The sequence below is a fragment of the Schistocerca piceifrons genome, chromosome 9 (assembly GCF_021461385.2).
Source record: "Schistocerca piceifrons isolate TAMUIC-IGC-003096 chromosome 9, iqSchPice1.1, whole genome shotgun sequence".
Lineage (NCBI taxonomy): Eukaryota > Metazoa > Arthropoda > Insecta > Orthoptera > Acrididae > Schistocerca > Schistocerca piceifrons.
The window spans coordinates 32,047,578-32,071,429 of NC_060146.1; the positions used below are offsets into that span (position 1 = coordinate 32,047,578).

Genomic DNA, 23,852 nt, shown 5'->3' on the forward strand with positions numbered 1-23,852 from the left:
ACGTCTATCGTTACATCCAGAAAACTGCCGTCGACGTGTAAGGAGTGAAACGAGTGAAAGGAAACCGCCCTGCAACAATCTCCGCAAGCATTCGGGCCGGAGCTGGGAGCGTTGCGGCCTGGGAACGTAATGTTTTCGTCATTTTGGAAGGCCGAAGGGTGAACACAAGTATGCGTCTACCATTGGGGATCGTGTCCACACCTACGTGCAGTTTCTTTTCCTCGGCCAGGCGGCATCTACCGACATGACAATGCAATGTGATTCACTGCACGCAGTGTATCTGAGACCACCAGGCCGACTTTCTCGTACTCCCCTAGCTACCAAACTCCGCTGATTCGGACGATGTAGAATCTGTGGTAGCACCTCGCGCCACGGACCCTCAGCCGCTGTCGGCTCGGTGCCTTCCAGAAGCTCACTGACTCTCTGCTGGCAAGTCACGCATCGGTCCGCGCTGCAGAAGGTGGTCTGGACAGTGTAAAGATCAGAAATCAGTTTTCTGGTAAGAGCACATTTGGACCTTCTGCAGCGCCAACCGTCGCCTTTGCGGGCCTGAACGTGACTATCGAGTATGCGTGTAGACGTATATGTAAAAGGCTACTTGTTTACTGGTAGCACGTTCCGCCGCAGCAGACCGCTTTCGCTTCAGCCCGCAGCAGACCGTTACGGAAGCTGGTGACGCAGGCGACTGGCGCCTGACGCCCCACGTACTCTCCGTCCAGACCACTGCACGCCCCCGCACAGCGCAGCACACCACCTCACTGCTGTCTAATGGCGCCGTGCACCAGCTTAGTGTCCACAGGCTGTACGCATCGACTGAACCCATCATCCGGAATGAATTTTCGCTCGGTTGCGGATTTACGCATTGATCTGACGGATTGAAACTCTGTGCCGGAACGGGTCTCAACCCTGGAACTCTGAGGAAAAGTCGTCCACTCCAGTGGCACTGTTTCCATCTAGGTCCTTCAGTGCCCAGTCAAATACTTCCCGCAGTATCACATCTCCCACATCATCTTCACCTGCTTCTCTTCTCTTTCTGTAATATAGTGTTCAAGTTCACATCCTTTGTGTAACCCGTATATATACACTGATCAACCGAAACGTTATTTTCACCAGTCTGCTGCGATACAAACCCGTCCGGGCAATAGCGGCGCCATTTGGCGAAGGATGACTGCTAATCACACAGACGCACGGTGCAGTGCGAGTGCTGTACGTGTGTAGAATGGACAAGGCGCGCGATCTGCCCGAGTCGGATCGCGAGGTGAGTGTGAAGGCCCGGAAGCTCGGCACGAACATTTCGGAAGCCGCGCGACTTGTCTGGTGTTCGAGGAGTGCTGTGGAGGGTTGTCTTCGACACGTGGCGAAACCGAGGTGAAACCAGGTCTAGACGTGGGGTTGGGGGGCACCCTTCGTTACAGATGTCGGACGTCGTAAGTTGGGCAGATTCGTAAAACAGGACAGGCAGCGAACTGCGGCGAAACTAACGTCAGATTTTAATGCGGGGCAGAAAACTGTGTCTGAACACACAGTGCATCAAACGCTCCTAACGATGATCCTTGCGTGTGCCAGTGTCAACACCGCGGCGTCGGCGACTACGACTGAAATGGGCGCGAGAGCATCGACTCTGGACGTTGGCGCAGTGCCAGAATGTTGCACGGTCCCGATACTTTGTTCTTCGTGTCCACGGGAGGGCGGGAACGATCGTCTTCCAGGGGAACAGCTCCTCGACACCTGTGCTGTGGGCTCCCGGGAACGTTCGCGTGGGCATCCGTGGGTGCAGAGCAGCCCGTGATGACCGAGGAGCATCGTGCACTGGCTGCACGCTACGTACACCGACCCTTATGTTCTTCCCAGGCAGATAGGCACGACGTTACTCCCCTGCATTTCAGTGATAGCTTGCTATAGAGTTCTGGATAATCATTAAATGCTTTTTAGTGCACCACACTTTAAGTGCCGCCAACGCACTATATTATTAGACACTATGTGTTTCACTGCCGGTCAGATCGCTCAAGGGCAGTTCTTGCTTTCAGGAATTAAGGAAATTCCTTCGTGATGGTTTTGTCTCACGATATCAGTGGCGTTTTTCAACAAGACAATGCCGCATGCTCAGGAGTGTGATGGAGTAGTCGGAGGAACGCAGTGGCGAGTTCCAGTTGATGTGCTGCCCCGCGCCCCACAGCTCTCCGTGTCTGAAGCCGGTCGAACACATCTGAGACGGGACGGAACGTGACGTCAGAGCTCATCTCCCCCCTCCCTGGAATTTACGGCACTTAGGTGACTTACGTGCACAGACGTGATGCCAGCTGCCTCCAGCAACCTACGATGACGTCATAGCTTCCGTGCCACGACGCGTCGCCGCTGTTATCCGTGCCAAATGTGGACTTACCGGGTTCTTAGGTACGCGGTCATAATGTTGTGGCTGGTCAGTGTACATGCTCGCTTACAAAAACTGTCACATGCTACTACACGGGATAGTGTTGCTCAAAACTAGAAGAAAAATTTTTGTAGTTATATGTCGGGGAACGAAAGCTGTCGAGATATGGGCCGCTTCACATGAGAGGAGTAACGTGTAGTATGTGGAAATAAGGCGGGATTCCCAAGAGATTACATAGTAGATTACTGCAATACTCAAGTGTGGACAGTTGCAAGTCCTTAGAGCAATCATGTAGCTGAGGCATCAAGATTCCTTCATTATTACTGGAGGGACAAGAATTGTTGGTGACAACAGACTCTTGCAGCGATACACTTTACCAAACAGGTTAACGGGTGCTCTGTATCACCAATTTGTGCACGATGAATTTCCACCGCTATTGGAGAGCAGAAAGAAATTGTCCGTGGTTTACGCGCGACGGGGCGCCATCCCATTTTCGACGGATCGTTCGTCAGTAGCTCACCGCAACGTTTCATGTGCCACGAACTGATGGATTAAAAATGGCTCTGAGCACTACGGGACTTGACGTCTGAGGTCATCAGTCCCCTAGAACTTAGAACTACTTAAACATAACTAACCTAAGATCATCACACACAGCCATGCCCGAGGCAGGATTCGAACCTGCGACTGTAGTGGTCGCGCGGCTCCAGACTGTGGCGCCTAAAACCGCTCGGCCACCTCGACCGGCCTGATCGATTAGAGCCGGTGGCGAAGTGCCCGCATTCCGTGGAGCTCAAGCCGCTGGATTCCTGTCTAGGACGACATTTTAAGACGTTGGTGTGTGTTCAACCCATCGAAAATATGCAGAAGTTACACAAGAGTGTGACCAATGCATCGCAGAATCGGCCGGGAAAGGAATACGTGGGAAACACAGACCAGAAGAAGGGACAGGATGGTAGGACATCTGTTAAGACATCGGGGAATAACGTACGTGCTACTGTCCGGGACTGTAGAGGAAGGCAGAGACTGGGACATATACTGCAAACAATCGACGTCGAGAGTTGCAGGTGCTACTCTGAGATGAAAAGTTTGGCACAGGAGAGGAATTCGTCGCGGACCGCATCAGACCAGTCAGAAGCCAGAGGGCTCAAAAAAGTTCGCACAAGGTGCGTTTGTAAAGTTCGATGAACTGCCCCATATGTTAAAAACAGCGGCGGTCAGCGGCGTCGCGAGCCGACAGCCACGTCGCCGAGCGCCCCCTGTCGCGCTGTCCGGCGGGCGGAAGCCGTGGTGGACGCAGCGACCGAGCTGGCCGAGTCAGTGTGAGAAGCGCTCGTGTCACTGCAAAGTGAACCGGCGTGTTGACATCGAGGTTTGCTTCAAATGAGGGTAAACGGCCACGGAGACTCGTGGAATGTGAGTGCAAGTGAACGGTGCTGAAGCAGTGAGTAACAAGTGTGTGCGTCTGAACGGGTTAAACGCCTTATAGACGCAAGGGGAGGTGTCGAGGATGAGCTGCGTTCGGGTCGATCGTCAACGAGCGCAACCCCAGGTGACACCGGACAAGAGCGGCGGGTGCTCGCGCCTGGTCGGCGGCTGTCTTTGAGAATTGTACCAGAAGAGTTGAATAGTGTAAGCACTACTGTTTGTGAGCATTTGAAGAGATTTGTGCCGTACACGCCGACAGATGAGCAGACACACACTCTCGGATGGAAACGACTGAGATATCGTCGACATGTCTAACCGCAATCCACAGTCTTTGGAAAGCCACACTACAGGCAACGAGACGTGGTGTTACCAGTACGATCCGGAGACCGAGCGACACGCAGTGGCACGGTTTTAACAGCATTTTCAACCTCCCAGACCTGGCCGACAAAACCCCAGATTAATACGATGCAGATCGCTTTTTTCGACAGTACGAATTTCTGTATGAGGGTCAAACCATTGACGCGGAATGTTACGAGGGAGTTTCTAAACGGCTCCTGTATCGCATCCGGTGGGTTCTGGCAGAACTGTACCGGAGATGACGGTGGAATTTCCTCTGCGACAGCACCCGTCCAAACGCTCAGCTTCCTCGCTCCGCACAAGGTGCCCGTTCTTCAACACCCCCCTTACTCTCCAGATTTGGCGCCGGCAGACTTCAATTTTCCGCCTTAAATTTTCCTTGGAAGACTTACACTTGGCAGGTGTTGCGGATATCCCGAAACGCGTGCCCGCACTGCTTCGATCGATCGTACTACGCAAGCCACCTAATAGTGTGTGGCAGAGGATACTTCTGGTACCACTAACTGATCCTCCATAACCTGTTCCACTCACGAATGATCGTCGGTAAGCTTCTGCGTTAACTTCTGTTCCTCGTATTTCCTCGTCGTGGTCAGTACGAGATATGCGTATGAGAGGAAGTAATATCTTGTCCAGTCTTCCCAAAGAGTGCTCTCTCGAAATTTCAGTAGTGACTTTCTCCGTGATGCTCAACTTGTTTCTCTGCCAGTGGAGATTGCTGAGCATGTCGGTAAAGTTCTCGCGCCGACTAAACGATCCCGTGACGAAACGCACCTCTTCGTTGGATCTTGTTTCTCTGTCTCTCTTTCTTTCTCTCTCGATCCTACCTGGTACGGATCCAAAAAAATGGTTCAAATGACCCCAAGCACTATGCGACTTAACTGGCTCCTAAACTTAGAACTACTTAAACCAACTAACCTAAGGACATCACACACATCCGTGCCCGAGGCAGGATTCGAAACTGCGACCGTATCAGCAGCGCGGTTCTGGACTGAAGCGCCTAGAACCGCTCGGTCACAATGGCCGGCAGGTACGGAACCCATATTCGTGAATAATACCCAAGAATCGGTCGAACAAGCGTCTTATAAGCCGCTTCCTGTGTGAAAGAGCTACATTCCGTTACGATTCTTCCTATGAATCACAGTCTGACATCTGTTTTTCTTACTACACTGACGGAAAAAAACCGCAACACAAAGAACGAGCTTTGCAACATAAACGAGAGTTGGTAGGCGTGTTTCTTCATCTGAAAGATGACGAATATTTAAATTTCGCGCCAATTGCATAAGAGTGACGCTAGAAGCGCAAGTCATGTTTGCTTTAAATACACGCTGTAACGGTCGTGAATGTCAGTTACCTTTGAGATTGGACGTGATGACTTGATGTTAGTCAAGAATGCCTTTAAGCACGAAAAAGATGCCATTACCGACACGTCACTGAGTTTCAACGAGATCGTGTAGTAGGGCTACGAGAAGCTGGTTGTCCGTACTGTGATACTGCAGAAAGACTTCGCAGGAATGCAGCCACTGTACATGACTGCTGGCTCAAATGGCTCTGAGCACTATGGGACTTAACATCTATGGTCATCAGTCCCCTAGAACTTAGAACTACTTAAACCTAACTAACCTAAGGACAGCACACAAGACCCAGCCATCACGAGGCAGAGAAAATCCCTGACCCCGCCGGGAATCGAACCCGGCAACATGACTGCTGGCAGCGGTGGCCACGGGGATGTTGGGTAGCGAGAGGCCCGGGCCGCACGGCGCCGGAGCGTCGTACTGCAGCAGCAGCGACGCAGGGATCTGTTACAGACTGCTTACTTCGAGGACAGCTCCGCGCCACTCACCCTGAGCGCGCTGATCTCAAATCACCGCCATTTGCGACTTCAGTGGTGTCAAGCGAGAGGTCACTGTTGTCTTTTCTGACGTAAGCTGGTTCTGCCTCGGTGCCAGTGATGGCCGTGTGTCGGTTAGAAGGTGGCCAGGTGAGCGCCCGCAGTCAACCTGTGTTGCCATTCGTGAACAGCATTCCAAAGGATGTTTTCCAACAGGATAACGCGCGGGCACAAACCGCTGTTGTAACCCGACATGCCTTACAGAGCGTTGACATGTTAGCTCGCCCCCCCCCCCCCCCCCGATGGTCGTATCCGTCTCCAGTGGAGCACGCGTGGGACACGATCGGACGACGACCGACTGCGACAGCCGCGGAACACCGTCCCACAAACAATACGCCACCTGCACAACACGGTGCACGCACGTCTGCAGCCTCGCTTTCAACACCGGTTACTAATGTACCACTTGCTCTGGCTTATCTCGCATTTAGGTTAACCTGTGGTCTTACAACGGTATACACGCGAATAAAATGTATTCCCGAAATGCCATTACTGTACATTAATTATTCTTTTGGCGTTGCGATTTTACTTCCGTTACTTTGTGTGTTTTGTGTGGCCGAGGTATTTTACGGGGCATATTATTTGGAGCAGTTTCTCGTTCCGACAGCTTTACAACCTATGTCAAAAGTGTGTTGTAGCTAATGGAGATTAATTTGAACGTCAGTAAGAGTATTTTGTTTATCACTTCTGTTTCTTTAATTTTTAGAGACGATCCGCCGAACTTTTTAGACACACCTCGTATAAGCACTCCGTGGAGCGCCTTACACAAGTGTGGCGGCCGGTAAGTCGACGACACTCACTGTACAGTAAGCAGCCCAGAAGCCCGGGCTGCCTGCAGCCACTCCTCGCGATGCTTTGTACCGGGCGTTCCACGGAGTGCCTGTACGAGTTTGTTGTCAACGCTACGTCAGTTAAACAGACTTCTTAAGTTGTGATACTGGCGTAACTATGTGGTGATTTCTGTCGAAGACTGGCGGCCGAGTAGCCAGACGTTCTTTCGAAATTAACAGGCCGTGCTATAATACAATGTGATACACAAATTAGCCAGCCGAAGTGGCCATGCGGTTAAAGGCGCTGCAGTCTGGAACCGCAAGACCAGTACGGTCGCAGGTTCGAATCCTGCCTCGGGCATGGGTGTTTGTGATGTCCTTAGGTTAGTTAGGTTTAACTAGTTCTAAGTTCTAGGGGACTAATGACCTCAGCAGTTGAGTCCCATAGTGCTCAGAGCCATTTGAACCATTTGATACACAAATTCGCCTCCTTCTCAACCGTTCATACAGGCCTTCACGATTTGCGAATGTATTGTTTTAGGGAACGTACGAAGTATCGTGTAGTGCGTAGCACTCACTTATCGAGGAACACGTCACTCGGACGAGAAGCGCCTCTATCGAAGGACTCAGCAGGCGAGCTGTGAAGCCCCTACGCACAGTGTTCTACAGAACAGCAATAGGAACGGACGTCGACCTCCGGCGCCTGGAGGTTTGCGATTTTCGTATACTCTGAACTCGAGATACCCCGAGAGGCAGAAATCGGGAACCGTCACGTCGGACGGATGCCTCGGCCAAACCACAGCACTCAACGCCCACGCATTCCGTCCAGTGACGGCCTGGCAGCGTGAGCAGCAATAGCTTCCTGCCGACGCGGCGCGGGGGCGGCCGAGTGCCGAGTCGCGGACACGCGCCACGCTGCGTGCTACACGGCTGTCGTCCCGGTACAAGTGTGGGTCGACGGTCGCAGCTGCAGCGGGTCCACACAACACTGCTTAACCATCACTCCGTGGATTTTCTGTGGCTTCTCAGAGCCCCGAAAATTGCCGTTGTTCTTGTTAACTGCCCCTGACAGTAAGAACAAGTTGCGTCGCGAGTGATCATCGAGCTGTCGACAACTCCTCGGAGCTCGAACCAGGATTCACCGCTTATTGGGAGCGGTCGCCCGACAACAGGGCTACCTGAGCACGACTGACGGCCAGGCGCAGACCTGCAGTCTGGACTCGCACACCCACCCTGTACAGCTGAGACGGTGCATGAATACGATACTGCAGAGCCGGTGTCGTTCACAAGTGCGATGCAGTGTTCGTCCGGACAGGTGTGCACGTCCCGAGGAACATTGTGTCGTATTTATACACACCACGGGCACTGCAATATTGTATTTCCATAAACGTGTTCCAAAATCCAACACATTCAATCTTCTTCCTCTTCTTTTGCCCGTAGTTATCCACAGCCTCTTAAGTGTTGCTATGACAATACGCGACACAGTAAATGTGCTTTATAATGTCTCACGGTTGAAATTAACTAACAGCACTATTTTAATTAAGCACAATACAGCCTAAAACGGAAAATGTATTCTTTAATTAAACATTCAGACTTGTCGGTGGACCTTAAGCGGGTCCGAGTCCCGGTGCACAACAAATGTTCACCGTCATTCCAATACACAGCTGATGGTAGTCCGTACTCGACGGCTGTAGTCGCCGCAGTGCCTGTTCCTCCGGACGCGTCTCGGTCCTCCAGCACGCCTGTAATCGCGTACTGGCCCGTTCTTGCGCCAACGCCGCGTGGGCTGGCCGTCCGCGACGCGTCTGCCCACAGCTCGTCGGCTCGCTACTGCAGTGTGCAGCTCTGCCTCGCATACTCCACCTGTCCATCGTAACTGAATTTCCCACTCCCTCGCAAAGCTGCTAGCGTGTCAACAGCTAGCGGCGCGCCCACCCGCAGTCACAGTAGCAAAATGAAAAGCGGCGTTCTTTGTGACTCACCCTCCGTATGTTTATCGATACAGCTCAGACGATTATTATTAACGTTATCCCGATTAGGCTCTGGTAATGTGTTCTGTCACCGCCAGTTTTTATGTACTGTACTGAAGACGGTAACATAGGCCGTCAGCCGGGGACCCTAGTGGGTGCGCCGTCGTCGGGCGGCGGGAAGTCTTCCCTTCACTTCCCTTCACTTCCCTTCCCTTTCCTCCCTTCCCGTTTTTCTCCGTCGTCTGCCGTGTAAACCGCAGGTCGACTTCCGCGTCACGACCGCCGGGAAGAAACGCTGCCCGCGCCTGCTTCCCGCCTCCCGCCTCCCGCCGACGACCGGAAAGTCTGCAGCCCGACTGACTGGCGGCACCCTCCTTCCAGTCTACAGGACGGCAAAACTCTGGATCGAGAGACGCGTCGCCTCCCTCGGCTCGTTACACGCCAATTTCATTTGGCTCGGTCTTTTAGCCCCGTTTATATTGGCATCTCCACTGAATTTAACTATCGCACAACCACTTTAACCGCTCATTCATCCAAGTTGCTGACAATATACAGAAGAATGGATAAAAAATGCGAGGATCTGTTATGTTACGATCAGTTTCACCGTAGCGCACATAATGGTACCAGAGAGGCAGTTCTGACACTGCGATTGGTAATGGAAACGAGACGCGTTCGTAGGATTTGTCGGCGTGGAAAAAGTGTTCGACAATGTAAAATGGTAAGAATTGTTCCAAGTTCTCATAAAACCAAGTGTAAGCTATAGGGAAATATGTGTAATTTAGAATATGTATAAGAACCGAGAGCGAACAATAGGAGCGGGAGGCCAAGAACCGAGTGCTCCGACTAAAGAGGCAGGAAGACAGGGACGAAGTTCTGCGCCCCAGCTGTTCAGTCTATATCTCGAAGCAGCAGTGTCCGTAGTGTGGCTAGCCTTGCTGCCTCTGCATCACGGGGTTCCGGGTTCGATTACCGGCCGGGTCGGGGATTTTCTCCGCCCGGACACTGGGTGTTTGTGTTGTCCTCATCATTTCACCATCATTGGGGAAAGTGGCGTAACTGAACTGTGAAAAGATTAGGAATTTGTACGGGCGCTATAATAACAACGCAGTTGAGCGCCCCACAAACCAAAATCATCATCGTAGTCATCGTCATAGAAGCAGTGACGGAAATAAAAGAGAGGCTGCAGGATGGGATCAAAATTCAGGGTGAAATGATATCAGTGATAAGATTCGCTGATGACGTAGGTATCATCAGTGAAAGTAATGAAAAATTACAGGGTCTGTCGAATAGAGTGGAGAGTCGAATGAGTACAGAATATGAACTGAGAGTAAACCGGAGAAAGGCGAAAGTAATGAGAACGGACAGAAGTGACAATAGCGGGAAGCTGAAGATCAAAACTGGTAGTCACTGATCGAGGAGGACATAAGAAGCAGACTAGCACTGGCAAAAAGAGAAGTCTACTAGTATGACACACACAGGCCTCAATTCGAGGAACATATTTCTAAGATTGTACGTTTGGAGCACAGCAGTGTATGGTAGTGAAACTCTAACTGTGGGAAAACCTGAACAGAAGAGAATGTAGGCGTTTGAGACGTGGTGCTACAGAACAATCCCGGAAATTAGATGTAGTGATAAGGAACGAGGAGGTTCTCTGCAGAATCGGCGAGGAAAGGAAAGGAACGAGAAAAAGAGGCATGTGTTACGACATCTGGGATTAACTGCTGTAGCAGGCCGACAGGAGGAAGCAGTATAGAGTAAAAACCGTAGAGGACAACAGAGATTGGAATAAACCCGAGAATTAATTGGGGACGTAGGTTGCAAGTGCTACTCTGGCACGAAGAGGTTGGCACAAGAGAAGAATTCGTGGCGGGCTGCATCGAACCAGTCAGATGACTCATGTATGTTACAGTGAATAAAGAGTTACGTTCTCGAGCGAAAATTCCTCGTAGGGTACTTTACGATCACAATTTTCGGGCGGATTATATTCCTGGCACTTCTAGATTGTGAGCTAATTACTGAGAAAAGAGACGCGATAAATTCCGTGGCCTGCGGCGAGCTGCCACATAATGCCTCAGTACGCGGTCCTACTGGCGTATCGGTTCTCATTCTAACGCACGCACGCACGCACGCACGCACGCACGCACGCACGCACGCGCTCGCTCACTCAGACCACTTTCTCGCGCCGCAGGTCTGTTTCGTACTCCGGCTCGCCGCTGGCGGACGAATAAATTAGCCGCGTCACAGGTGGCCGCCGCTGTTAAGGGGCAGCACACGTCACGGCCTTCCGCGGTTTTTGTGTCCGCGCGCCAGACGCGAGCCGTGTGCTCTTTCGGCTGTTGGCGACGCCTTCCTACCGGTTAGCAGCGTTCCGCTAAAACTGGCCACGCCTGTGTAAAGGCGCTCTCAGTATTCGTTGCAAACGCACGATTGGGTTGGCCGACGTACACACGCCTACAGACTAAACCGTACCGTGAAATTCTGTACTTCACAGCTGCTAGACGCGATAACAGACACAAAATAGCGCACAACAAACGCATGTTCGAAATTGACACACACACACACACACACACACTGTAATGTCTGCCTTTTTTGATTGACGCAGATCCTTCGACAAAACAGCCACGAAATCAAAGTTCAACAACGTTCTGTTCTCTGTACAAGAGAATATTTCGACTTTACGGACCTAGCCAGTGTCCTACGGTCCCGCCACTCCACTAGTTTTTTTGTTTAAATACGCTGCAACAGCTCACGCTCCTAACCGTCAAGTGGTTAGCACACTGGACTCGCATTCGGGAGGAAGACGGTTCAATCCCGCGTCCGGCCATCCTGATTTAGGTTTTCCGTGATTTCCCTAAATCGCTCCAGGTAAATGCCGGGATGGTTCCTTTGAAAAGGGGCACGGCCGACTTCCTTCCCCGTCCTTCCCTAATCCGATGAGACCGATGACCTCGCTGTCTGGTCTCCTTCCCTAAAACAAGCCAAGCCTAACCGTCAATACGCTACACTGTTGAACAAGAGACCAGGTGACCGTGAGTGGATACTGATTTATACTGATTTATGACATGGCATTTTTCTAGGTTGGTGCAGAAATTTCTTTGACTTGTATCCAATTCCGTAATGAATTATGGAAAGAATATAAAAAAGTTCTCAAATATGGTTTACAGCGTCGACTGCAGAGTATACAGCGTGATTTTCTCACCGTGTACAAACTCTATGGATTGATCGATGAGAGGGTAAGGAGCAAAAATGTCCAATGAACTTATGACCGGAAATGCACGGTTCCAATGCTAGAGAGCATTTATTCAGTCGTACACTGTTACAGAGACTGCAATCCATCACGCGCTGTACCGTGCAGCCGAAAATGATTTCCGTGTGCCTCAAGGCAAGCGTGTTCGCGCCGTAGCACGTTCTGCCGTGCACGTTCACACCGGCCAGGCGCCTCCGAACAGTGCCAGAGGCTGCATTAACACACTGCTCCAGTCTCTCTACGTCCGGAATGGACTCTGCCTACACGATACTTCTGAGATGGCCCCGTAACCAGGAGTAGCACGGGTTGAGGCCCGGTGAACGAGCGGCCCGTGCAACTGGACCTCTTCGCCAGATCCACCGACCTGGAAAGGCACGACTGAGATCCGTCCGGACGTCGACGGTGAAGTGGGCTGGAGCACCGTCATGTAGCGGCCACATAACCCTTCCAACCGTCAATGGCACTTCTACTAGGAGGAGAGGCAAAGTCACCCACAATAAACGCCGACTGTTAGGCGACGTGGGAAGAAGATTGGTCCCAAAATAGGGCCGCCAATTATCCCGGCCCACGCATTCCGGCTCCACCGATGCTGATGATTCGCTGTCACCATACTACACAACAGATGACTGTTATGAAAGTTGAACATACCACTCCGTGTGGAGGTGGCCTCCTCTGTGAATGGGGTGCGTGTCGCAAATCCCGGAATCGTGGTTGCCTCGTGAAGAAACTACTCATAAAACTGCTTTCATTGTGGAAAGTCTGTCGCTAGTCAGGCCTGCACACGCTGTAAGAGATACGGGCAGTAGCAATCTTCATGGAGAATGTTTCACACGATTGTCTGGCTTACGCTGTACTGCCTGGTACTAACACTTCCACAGTGTTAATCACATTTCCCTCCAAGTCTGGACGATACTTCCTCCATGATTTCCTAGTTCCTGAAACGACCCTTCCTCAGACAAACGGCGAAACACTGTTGGAAACATTGAATGCTGTGGTTGTTGGTCCGCAACCGCGCTGCTGCTACGGTCGCAGGTTCGAATCCTGCCTCGGGCATGGATGTGTGTGATGTCCTTAGGTTAGTTAGGCTTAAGTAGTTCTACATTCTAAGGGTCTGATGACCTCAGATGTTAAGTCCCATAGTGCTCCGAACCATTTGAACCATTTTTTTTTGCCGTGGTTGTTGTCTCGCGAGGATATGTCTCCTGATACAACCTCGCTGCCCGCCCGCCGCCCGTTGCCATTTGCCTTTCCGTAAATAAAAACCATGTCGGCAAGTTCTCGATTCGAATACGAAACGCTGTATCACATCCACTACAAGGTGAGTCAGCAAGAGAAGGAAATCGGACACAACATTACCAATTACTGTGGCTTGACGTACGAGGAACAGTACCACCCTCTAGGACTGTACTGTAACTGTGACTGCAGGGCGCATTAGACCGCAGTCTCTGTAACAAAGTATGTTGAATAAATGGTCTCTAGCATGGTTTCCATATATTTCAGGACATGAATTCATTAGACCTTTTTTGTTCCGTATCCGCCGGCCACTGTGGCCGAGCGGCTGTAGGCGCTTCAGTCTGGAACCGCGCGACCGCTACGGTCGCAGGTTCCAATCCAGCCTCGGGCATGGATGTGTGTGCTGTCCTTAGGTTAGTTAGGTTTAAGTAGTTCTAAGTTCTAGGGGACTGATGACCTCAGATGTTAAGTCCCATAGTACTCAGAGCCATTTTTTTGTTCCGTATCCTCTCATCGATCAGTCCCTAGAGTGTGTACACGGCGGAAAAAAATCACTATAAAAATATCACCATATATATATATATATATATATATATATATATATATATATATATATATATATATATATATATGAGGTCGCAAAGACTTCCCTGCAGCCAACGCTGACTGCACGTACTGTGTGTGACGAGGGGTCGCTAATTGTTGGACAAGAACCAAAGGATATGTCAACCTCTCCGACGATGATTCGTTGATTTTACAGAACGAGTTTCCTTACTTCTTCCAGACGGCCGTTAGCAACTGGTGCGACAGGGCGTCCAGGGAGTCGTCGTCTTCGACGTCTTCTCGACCGTTTCGCAAACTCTTCTCTTACTCATAGTAGATACGCCAAAAGCCAACATTTTGAATGCAGTGTTGCACTTAATTTCATTTATCGAGCAAAATTTCATGCAAATTCATCGATCCGTCTTTTTCGAAAGTGTATTTCGTAGAGCACGCGAAAACACTTTTTTTGCTTGTGAAAATCGGATGTACAAATGCCTCGAAATTTAAAAATACCTGTTCCTGGTATACAGTGTACAGGCTGGCAGAAGAGCCAGAGCCTCCAGCCCCAGCCACTGGTTCCACACCTGCCCTAGAGCAGGGTGGCAGGACGAGGCTCAGCCCGCTTTCGTGTATCACACGAGGAGGTCCCAGATGGAGTTAAGAGTATCGCGAATCCACTACCAAAATCCTTTGTGCGGTGCCACTCAACCCGGAGGTAACTAGTTCGATTCCTGGTGGTAAGAGAAATTTTCGCCTCCGTCAAATAGGGGCGAATGACCAGGTTTTGCGCCAATCTCCAAACCTCTCCTCTGTGTCTCGTGAAGTGAGAGCGTGTGGAACTGTCGACGGCGATCCGGCCATCGGATGGCGACCTCACGCTCGGCGCCCCCCCCCCCCCCGACCCCCACCCCCCGGTGCTAGCCGGTAGGAGTGGCTCATGTGTCGGCAGTGGGCTTCACCCTCTCCCTTTTGCCACCTACACTCTACACACACTGCTCAACACACAATTCAAACCGCGCGGAGGGAGGAAAAACTGCCCGGTTAGCCGGCTGGACCTAACCCTCGGGGTTCCTTTTTTACTTTCATAGAGTTGCAATTAAATGATATCTGCGATAGATTTCTCGTACGTATCCGCGAGTGCTGAATACAAATTAAAGTGCACTAAAGTTACGACGTTGCGACTTGGAGCGTGTCGGAGTAATTCAAAATTTATAACTTCTACCAATATGTCTAAAGGATGAACCGAAACTCCGACGAAATATCTGAGGTCGGTGACCAAACCTTTTTGAGTATTTAGTTACTCGATGGAGTGTCGTGTCCTTTCAACGATGCGGCTGCTGGCTGTCCCAAACAAAATGATTCCCATCATTTCGAGCCCTTGCACTATCTCTTTTTCCCAATTAGCGTGCAGTTTGGGATCTTGTGAGGAATTCTGTGAACAGGCAGTCTCGTGAGATGTTATCTCCAATTTCACGGTACTTTTGATCTTCTTTCAGTGTCGAAAATATTTAATTTCATTCTAACACTTTACGTTCCAATCCTGTCTCTCACTGCGCAGATCGTCGTCCTCCTCAGGATCTGTCTGGTGTTAGATTTTTGAAGTTTTTTGTAGTAATCAGCTTTCTTTCCTTAAGAGACTCAATCACTAGCAGAACTTTTGTACTTTATGGCCCGAGTTATGCTAATAGTACCGCAGATGTCTCGAAATTTGTGTGTTTCATTTTCAATATCACAGTCGTAATCGAAACGTATACCACAACCAAAAGTAGAGATTACAGAAACTTGTCTAAAACTGATCTAAAATAATTTTTGATCTGGCTGGCTGTTAGACTATGTTTGCCATTATTTCCGGTTTATTACTAGCAACAGTTCCATTTACCGAGTACGAAGTCGGTGTAAATATTGAAAACAGTGAGCGACAGTCCACACCCTTATCGTATATCTCGGTTAATAACTAATTCCTCGTTACAGAGTAATACTGTAATTACGACTTATTCGTTGTGTTAATCCCAGTCATTTTTGTTTATGTAAAACGGCTGCACAGCAGTGAGAAGCCCGTCAGTACGCAGCCGTGGCGACAATCCTCGAGAGAGTGGTCACCGGCGGACCCGCCCGCTTCCGCCTGCTGTGCTCATCGCCGGTCCAGCCCCTGCCTGGCCTCTCCCTCCTCCCTCCCTCTCGCGTCCTCTTCCACACTTGTTCCTCTTCTGCCTCTCTGTGTGCTTCTCTTGCCCTGTCCGTGTCGCCACCTTCTGGGTGGGGTACGTCTGCTGAGTGGCGAGGGCTGCGGACGTGTGTCCCCTCATTTGCTTCCGCCTCCCTGGATGGGGCACCTTGCGTGCCGTTCTTTCTCTGCCTCCCTTTTCTTCTTTGTGTCCCTTACCTCGCCTTCGATGACCTTTTGTTCACCTCGTTTCGAAACAAACTTGCTCCATTCACTCACGGTGCTCGCTGTTACAACAGTGATACGCCGTAGTTAGTTGGTCGGTCGGGTGCCTAAAGGGACCAAAATACTAGGTCATAACTCCCTTTTCCCTTGAACAGACAAGTTTACATGACTGTAGAACAGGGAGAGCCTATCGTGCAAAACGCAGGGGAAGAAAACCTCGTGCGCTACGTGACGATCAGTTTGGCTTTAGGAACAGTAAAGGGACGAGAGAGGCAATTCTGACGTTACGGCTAATAATGGAAGCAAGGCTAAAGAAAAATCAAGACACTTTCATAGGATTTGTCGACCTGGAAAAAGCGTTCGACAATATAAAATGGTGCAAGGTGTTCGAGATTCGGAAAAAAGTAGGGGTAAGCTATAGGGAGAGACGGGTCATATACAATATGTACAACAACCAAGAGGGAATAATAAGAGTGAACGATCAAGAACGATGTGCTCGTATTAAGAAAGGTGTAAGACAAGGCTGTAGCCTTTCGCCCCTACTCTTCAATCTGTACATCGAGGAAGCAATGATGGAAATAAAAGAAAGGTTCAGGAGTGGAATTAAAATACAAGGTGAAAGGATATCAATGATACGATTCGCTGGTGACATAAGTGAAGAAGAATTAAATGATCTGCTGAACCGAATGAACAGTCTAATGAGTACACAGTATGATTTGAGAGTAAATCGGAGAAAGACGAAGGTACTGAGAAGTAGTAGAAATGAGAACAGCGAGAAACTTAACATCAGGATTGATGGTCACGAAGTCAATGAAGTTAAGGAATTCTGCTACCTAGGCAGTAAAATAACCAATGACGGACGGAGCAAGGAGGACATCAAAAGCAGACTCGCTATGGCAAAAAAGGCATTTCTGGCCAAGAGAAGTCTACTAATATCACATACCGGCCTTAATTTGAGGAAGAAATTTCTGAGGATGTACGTCTGGAGTACAGCATTGTATGGTAGTGAAACATGGACTGTGGGAAAACTGGAACAGAAGAGAGTCGAAGCATTTGAGATGTGGTGCTTTAGACGAATGTTGAAAATTAGGTGGACTGATAAGGTAAGACTTACATGATATATGCAGAAGCAAGTGATGAGTGAAAATTCGTACAGAGGCGGAGTTTCGAATCTGGATCTCGATTTCATATCCCGGCCTCGGTATAAATTTTCACTCGTCGTTGCAGTCTGCATATACACATCCTACAAGTTTGAGACTTGAAAAGGTCTGTCTAACCGTAAAGTTTTATTTGATTAAAGCAACTGCGTCTGGATTTCACGGAGGATCCGCCATTCCGTTCGGTGGTGAGGTGTCGTTCTACAGTACAGTTGGGGGGCCTCTGCAGCGCTGGCGCGCCGAGTGGTCTCAGGCGTGGGCGTCCGGGCGTATCAGGTGACCAAAACGAATTGCAAAATGATTTAGATAAGATTTCTGTACGGTGCGAAAAGTGGCAATGGACTCTGAAAAAAAAAAAGTGTGAAGTTATTCACACGAGTACTAAAAGAAATCCGCTAAATTTCGATTAGGCGATCAGTCACACAAATCTTAAGGTTGTAAATTCAACTAAATACTTAGGGATTACAATTACAGATAACCTAAACTGGAAAAATACATAATGTTGTGGTTAGAGCAAACCAAAGACTGCGATTCATAGGCAGAACAGGTGCAACAGGTCTAACAAAGAGAGTGCTTACACCACGCTTGTCCGCCCTATTCTGGAGCACTGCTGTGCGATGTGGGATCCGCATCACGTGGGACTGACGGATGACATCGGAAAAGTTCAAAGTAGGGCAGCTCGTTTTGTATTATCGCGAAATAGGATTGACAATACCACAGGCACGATACGTGAATTGGAGTGGTAATCATTAAGTTGTTTTTCGTTGCGACGGAATGTTCTCGTGAAATTTCCATCACCAATTTCTCCTCCGATTGCGAAAACGTTCTGTTTGCACCCACCTACATAGGGAGAAATGATCATCACGATAAAATAAGAGAAATCAGGGCTCGCACAGAAAAATTTAAGTGCTCGTTCTTCCCGCGCGCCGTTCGAGAGTGGAACGCTAAAGAGACAGCTTGAAGGTGGTTCATTGAACCCTCTGCCAGGTACTTTATTGTGAATCGCGAAGATGTAGATGTAGATGTAGGGTAGTCTGTGAAGTTATGCAAAACCACTAGCGTAGTGGTTAGCGCTTCGGCTAGTGACCAGCAGACCTGAGATCGAATCTTGGCCTTGGTACAAGTTTTCGTTTCTCGCTTAAGTCTGCATGTATACATCATAGGTGACTGCGGCTTGAAAAGATCTCTGAAACCATATGGTCCTGAATTTAGAACTTGGTTGGAAGGAGTCCGTTTTGACAGTTAAATATCACACTAATGAAAATTTTTAGCGCAGAGTAGCTAGCGTTCGGGAGATGAACTTCATTTAGATATGTAGCAGCAGCTATTCGGGAACTACGTTAATTTCCCCTCAAATCACTACTTAACTTTTCTTTAACTACCCTGACTACTTTAATGCCATAAAACTATTTCTTTCAAAACTAGACATCACGCTGGTCACTTTGGCACTCCATTTTTTTCTTTCCCCACTCTTAGTTCGGCTATAAAAATGTGTGGACAAAAATTTGCCCCAAATCGCTGGTTAATTTTTTTCCGCAAATATTAAGCTGTGATTATATACATGAAGAATTTTTTTTTATCACTGGTGATCCGATTCGCTGCCTACTATTCTGCGCATAAAAAGTTACATTAGCTCGACATTTAACTGCCGTTTTCCTCAGGAATGGGTAGACGTATAAAGTTGAAATTTACCTCACATACTGAGGCCTAAAGTCGTTTGGCGTTGTAAGAGCGTTTAGCTTCTGTTAATGCAGTCAAAAGACACGCCATTTGTGTCACACACGAATATAATCGCAAGCTCGCTCATGAAGACAGTGCTGGCCTAGCCGCCGCCGCCGCGTCGTCTGCCGGTCGCCGCTGCAGCTCTTCAGTACAACACAACAGAGCCATCCAGCCGTGGAAGCTCCGGTTACCAAGTCTACGGTGAAATTCTCGTTTCCGTTCTGATACGACAGGCCGGAAGTTTGTGAAATGGACGATTGGTTGTTTGAAAAGATGCGTTTACAAGACGATCACGTTCGCGGGGTTGTCATATGATTTTCTCGGTAATGCAGTGTCTGTTAAAGTGCGATGCGAGACGTCGAAACGTGTACCCGGATTATGACAAAAACAGGCGGTTTCTCGAACTTCCTTCATTTCAGTGGTGAATCTAGTTCAGTTGCTATCAGCTACGCTGGTTTAGGGTTGCGATCTGTGCGCATATTCAACCTCCCATTTGAACTCAAGTTCGATCTCACCAAACAAGCGTTAAGGCCATATGCAACGGTTTTGCAGGTTACTGGTGAGAAATGAACGGGCAAAAAACATTTCAGTGTTGACAGTGGTGTGCGAAATGTCAGAATTGATCTTCATAAGCATATCTCTTCAGAGCCTTAATTGTTTAAGATGGCCAATCGAGGACTTGCTTAGTATGCGGATCCACGGATCATCGTAAGTCAAATTGTTTCCCTGTGAAAACGGAGGGAAAACCAGCCACTCTCCTCCGCGGACGATCTGCGACATCAACAGAAACTGTCGTATGCGGAGACCTTGTCAGCCCCATTACAGGAAACCGGGAATGGGCAGGGCTTACATATCACGCCAGGGAGAAAATGAAGGAAATCAGGATTCAGTTGCACTTGGCGTACTGACAAATGAACAGATTTCAACGGTTACGCTGCCAACATGTTCGACTCAGGCCTCTCTAGGAGAGACTAATGCCCAGACCTTAGACGGTAGCAAGACACTTGGAGAAGAAATTACTATGCTTGTTCAACATCCCGAGTTACCACTAGGTTCCAATACCGATGATGTTGCAGTGTCATCAGTAGGTAGTGACATGCTAGTAGACGAGGACACCAACCGAAACATTCAGCGATCGGTCTCATCATCCAGTATCATGTAAGGACGATTAAAAAAGTCGTCCAAACAAACGAAGCGGTTCCCTAGAATACAAAGTCAGGAAGAGAGAAAGAAATAAGAAAGGAAAAGAACTCGCACAAGAGATATCGTTAAGAAATCTCAGACAGGGGAAACGGCGGTGGCTGATGCAATAATGGCTCCCATTCGGAATGAGGGCATTAAGATGTAACTAGACAACCACGTGAATACAACCGTGTTAGCATCTTCCTAGTCTCACCCGGTTCCGAGCATGCTTTGGTCGGAGGATACTGAGCAGTAGTAAACAGTTGTATGTCGACTCACAAGCTGGCTATAGTTAATGTCTCTCGGTTAAGTTGGGCGGTAAAGTTACAATGTTTGAAAGCTTTACGCCGCTGACATAGATGTTGCCATGTTACAAGAGGTTGTCACTACTAAAGTAGCGGACATAACAGGTTATGAAGCCACCACCGACATCGGAAATGGAGGATGAACAGAGGTTTTATTCAAATAGGGTATCGCGTGTCCAGCTCGAGCTATTTTAACGTATATGCGCCATCTGCGACTAATGAAAGACGGCACAGAAGTAACTTTTATCGGAATGGGACAGTTGAACTGTTAAAGAACGTTGGGGCCGCCACCATGCTTGGCAGGGATTTTAACCGTGTGTTGCGCCGGAAGACGCCCAGGTTTAACACTTGTCAGGAGCTACAAACATTGGTGACTGAGTTAGAACTGCAAGACAACTGGACCTACCGGAGACACTTACGTCAGTAGCACGTCAGCAAGCAGGTTACATCGAATCTGTCGTACCAAAGAATTCATGCGCAATAGTGATGATTGTGAGATATGGCCTATAAACTTCTCCGACCATTGTGCATACCATATTTCATTCAGGTATAACGGACACAAAACTTTTCGTGGCCGTGGGATATGGCAATTTAACTATTGCAGGAGACTGAACTTAAGCAATATATTAGACAGACTAGGCACAAATGCTTACGCTCCCAAACGAGGTATCGGGAGTGGATCATTTGGTGGACCGACTATGCAAAACCCGTACAGTAAGCAAAAGCCCAAGCATAATGGCGCAAAAAAATGGCGGAATATTACTTCTCCTGTCTGCGAGTCCTTTATCAACAACCAGATGGCCTTTCGGCTTACATATTCAAACTCAAACGCTGTTAAGTCGAAATTAGCCGCCATAGCCTGGCAGCGTCTGGATGGGGTGCGTAGGCGAGCTCGAGACAAGGAAGGCACGTCTTTATATCGTGTAATAAGGGAGACACGTAGAGGGAAACAGAGGATAATAAACGCGCTGGCGGACGATGACGGAGGGGAGTACACTACTCGGACCGCCATAAAACAATATGGGGCGAAGCATTACAGGAATCTCTACGCTGGAACGGAAATACATAGATGGGACGGTGAAGAACTTGTGCTAAACGTTAAGACGGGAATACGTGACGAGGACAATGCCAGTCTAATCGAACATATAACTCAGGACGAAGTAAAAACCATAATTAACGACGCTCCGAGGAAATATCAACTGGTCCCTATCGGCTCCCGGCCGAATTTTATGTACGCATGCGGGTTGTCATAGGGAATGGGCTCACAGACATGTACAATGAGTTATTAACTAACCTGGCGTTCGCCGGCCGGGGTGGCCGAGCGGTTCTAAGCGCTACAGTCTGGAACCGCGTGACCGCTACGGTCGCAGGTTCGAATCCTGCCTCGGGCATGGATGTGTGTGATGTCCTTAGCTTACTTAGGTTTAAGTAGTTCTACGTGCTAGGGGACTGATGACCTCAGACGTTAAGTCCCATAGTGCTCAGAGCCATTTTTTTAACCTGGCGCTCTCTCCCATGTTTGCGGAGGGAATGATTGTACTCATTCCTAAAAAACCAAACAGTAAGAGGATTCACGATTGAAGACCACTCACCTTACTCAACACTGACTTTAAGATTCTCACTCGCATCCTGAATAGTAGGATGAAGCCCCTACTGCGAAAGGTCACAGGTCTCTACCAAACGAGTACAATAAAGGGTAGATCAATGCTAGACATCTTGTGTGAGTACAGAGACGTCATAAACCTTACTTGGTTAGATGATAGTAGTCTTTCCTTCTTGTTTTTAGATTTTGATAAAGCCTTTGATAGGATCAATCATGGCTTCTTATTCAGCACCATGAAGAAAATGGGTTTCGACGACCACTTTATAACTGTCACACGTAAACGTATCAGTGGTGTTTTTTCGAGGTTTAAAATCAATGCACAACTGACTGAAACATTTCCAGTTCAACAATCAGTGCGACAAGGATGTCCACTGCCCCTGACATTATGTGCGATCGCGGTGGAACCTTTGTACCAAAAATTGAGAGGACTACAGGTCTTCAGTATTAAGACAGTTTGTCACGGTTATGCTGACGATACAAGTGTTATTGTAAATTCGAATAGTGAGGTTGGTGAAGTGCGATGTTTGGTACATCAGTATTCAGGACCCTCTGGCGCAAAATTTAATCTGCAAATATCCAAATAATGCATCTCGGTTCTTACACTAGTACAATAGGTGCACACTGGTTGGATGTAACTGAAGAAAGACTCCAACTCGGATCGTGTTTAAGGGAGAATCCCAAGCTCATGCCTTTGAACAACTGCCAGCGGCAACTTAATGTCATCAGAGCCTTGCTGAAGGACCGTAACAAGCGATCGTTACACCGGTTGCAGGAAGTTCATACATACTTAGCAAAATGTACCATGTCGCAGCAGTCTTATCGATACCGCACATCACCGCACGAAAAGTACTAAATGCAGCGTGTTGGTATGTGTGGAAACAAAATATCTTCAAGGTATCCTTCCACACGGCGACTTTGCAGAGGCACAACGGGGCACGTGGAATTACAGACGTTAAATCTAGATGTGACGCACTGTTTCTAACTCGTGTTTTTAAACTAATACATGCCACTAAGAAAGGCATTACGAAGTTACTATTCCTGTCGTTAGATTCTGGGGTCAAGAACGCTCCTGTTAATGCAGCACATGTAGATGTCAGCATAGATTACGTCCGAAAGTGCTGTGTCGATTGGAGCTATATAAGACTTCACGACAGCACAAACCTCACCAGAACCGCCATCACCAGAAATCGTCATCACAACCCGATTCAGGCAAGATTTCCTGCTAAAAACTAGATGAACATTTGGAAAAATATCAACAATAAAATTCTCCCAACTAGAATAAGTGCCCTATGGTATGACGTAGTAAACGAAACCATACCCACAGCGGAACGATTATGCAAAATGAAATTGAGACCATCTCCATACTGCGACAAATGTCAGCTTGAAGAAACTGTAGTGCACATGTTTTTATGTGGAAATAAAATCGGAATTTAGAACTGGACTAGGAAAAAATTAGCACTTATCAACAGAACCACAGAAAGTCATTAACGATAACCCAAGCTTTGCAACACGACTGGAAAAGTTATCCGTTCGCAAAGAATAACAGTTATTCGCGGCTTCTGGGACACTTTGGGGTTTACGTGCTAACAAACAAACCTTCAAGCTTAGAAGAGTACATGTTTTATATTGCAGAAGAACATTTTCAGTTGAAGAAGAATAACAAATATAAGGAATGGTTTCCAAATTTTTTATC

The 23,852-nt window shown here is 48.6% G+C and overlaps 1 protein-coding gene across 1 annotated transcript in view; it reads left to right on the forward strand.

The window, feature by feature from the left end:
- Window positions 1-23,852, forward strand: part of LOC124716892 (disheveled-associated activator of morphogenesis 1) — a 415,554-nt gene that overhangs the window by 151,623 nt on the left and 240,079 nt on the right. The window lies entirely within an intron of this gene.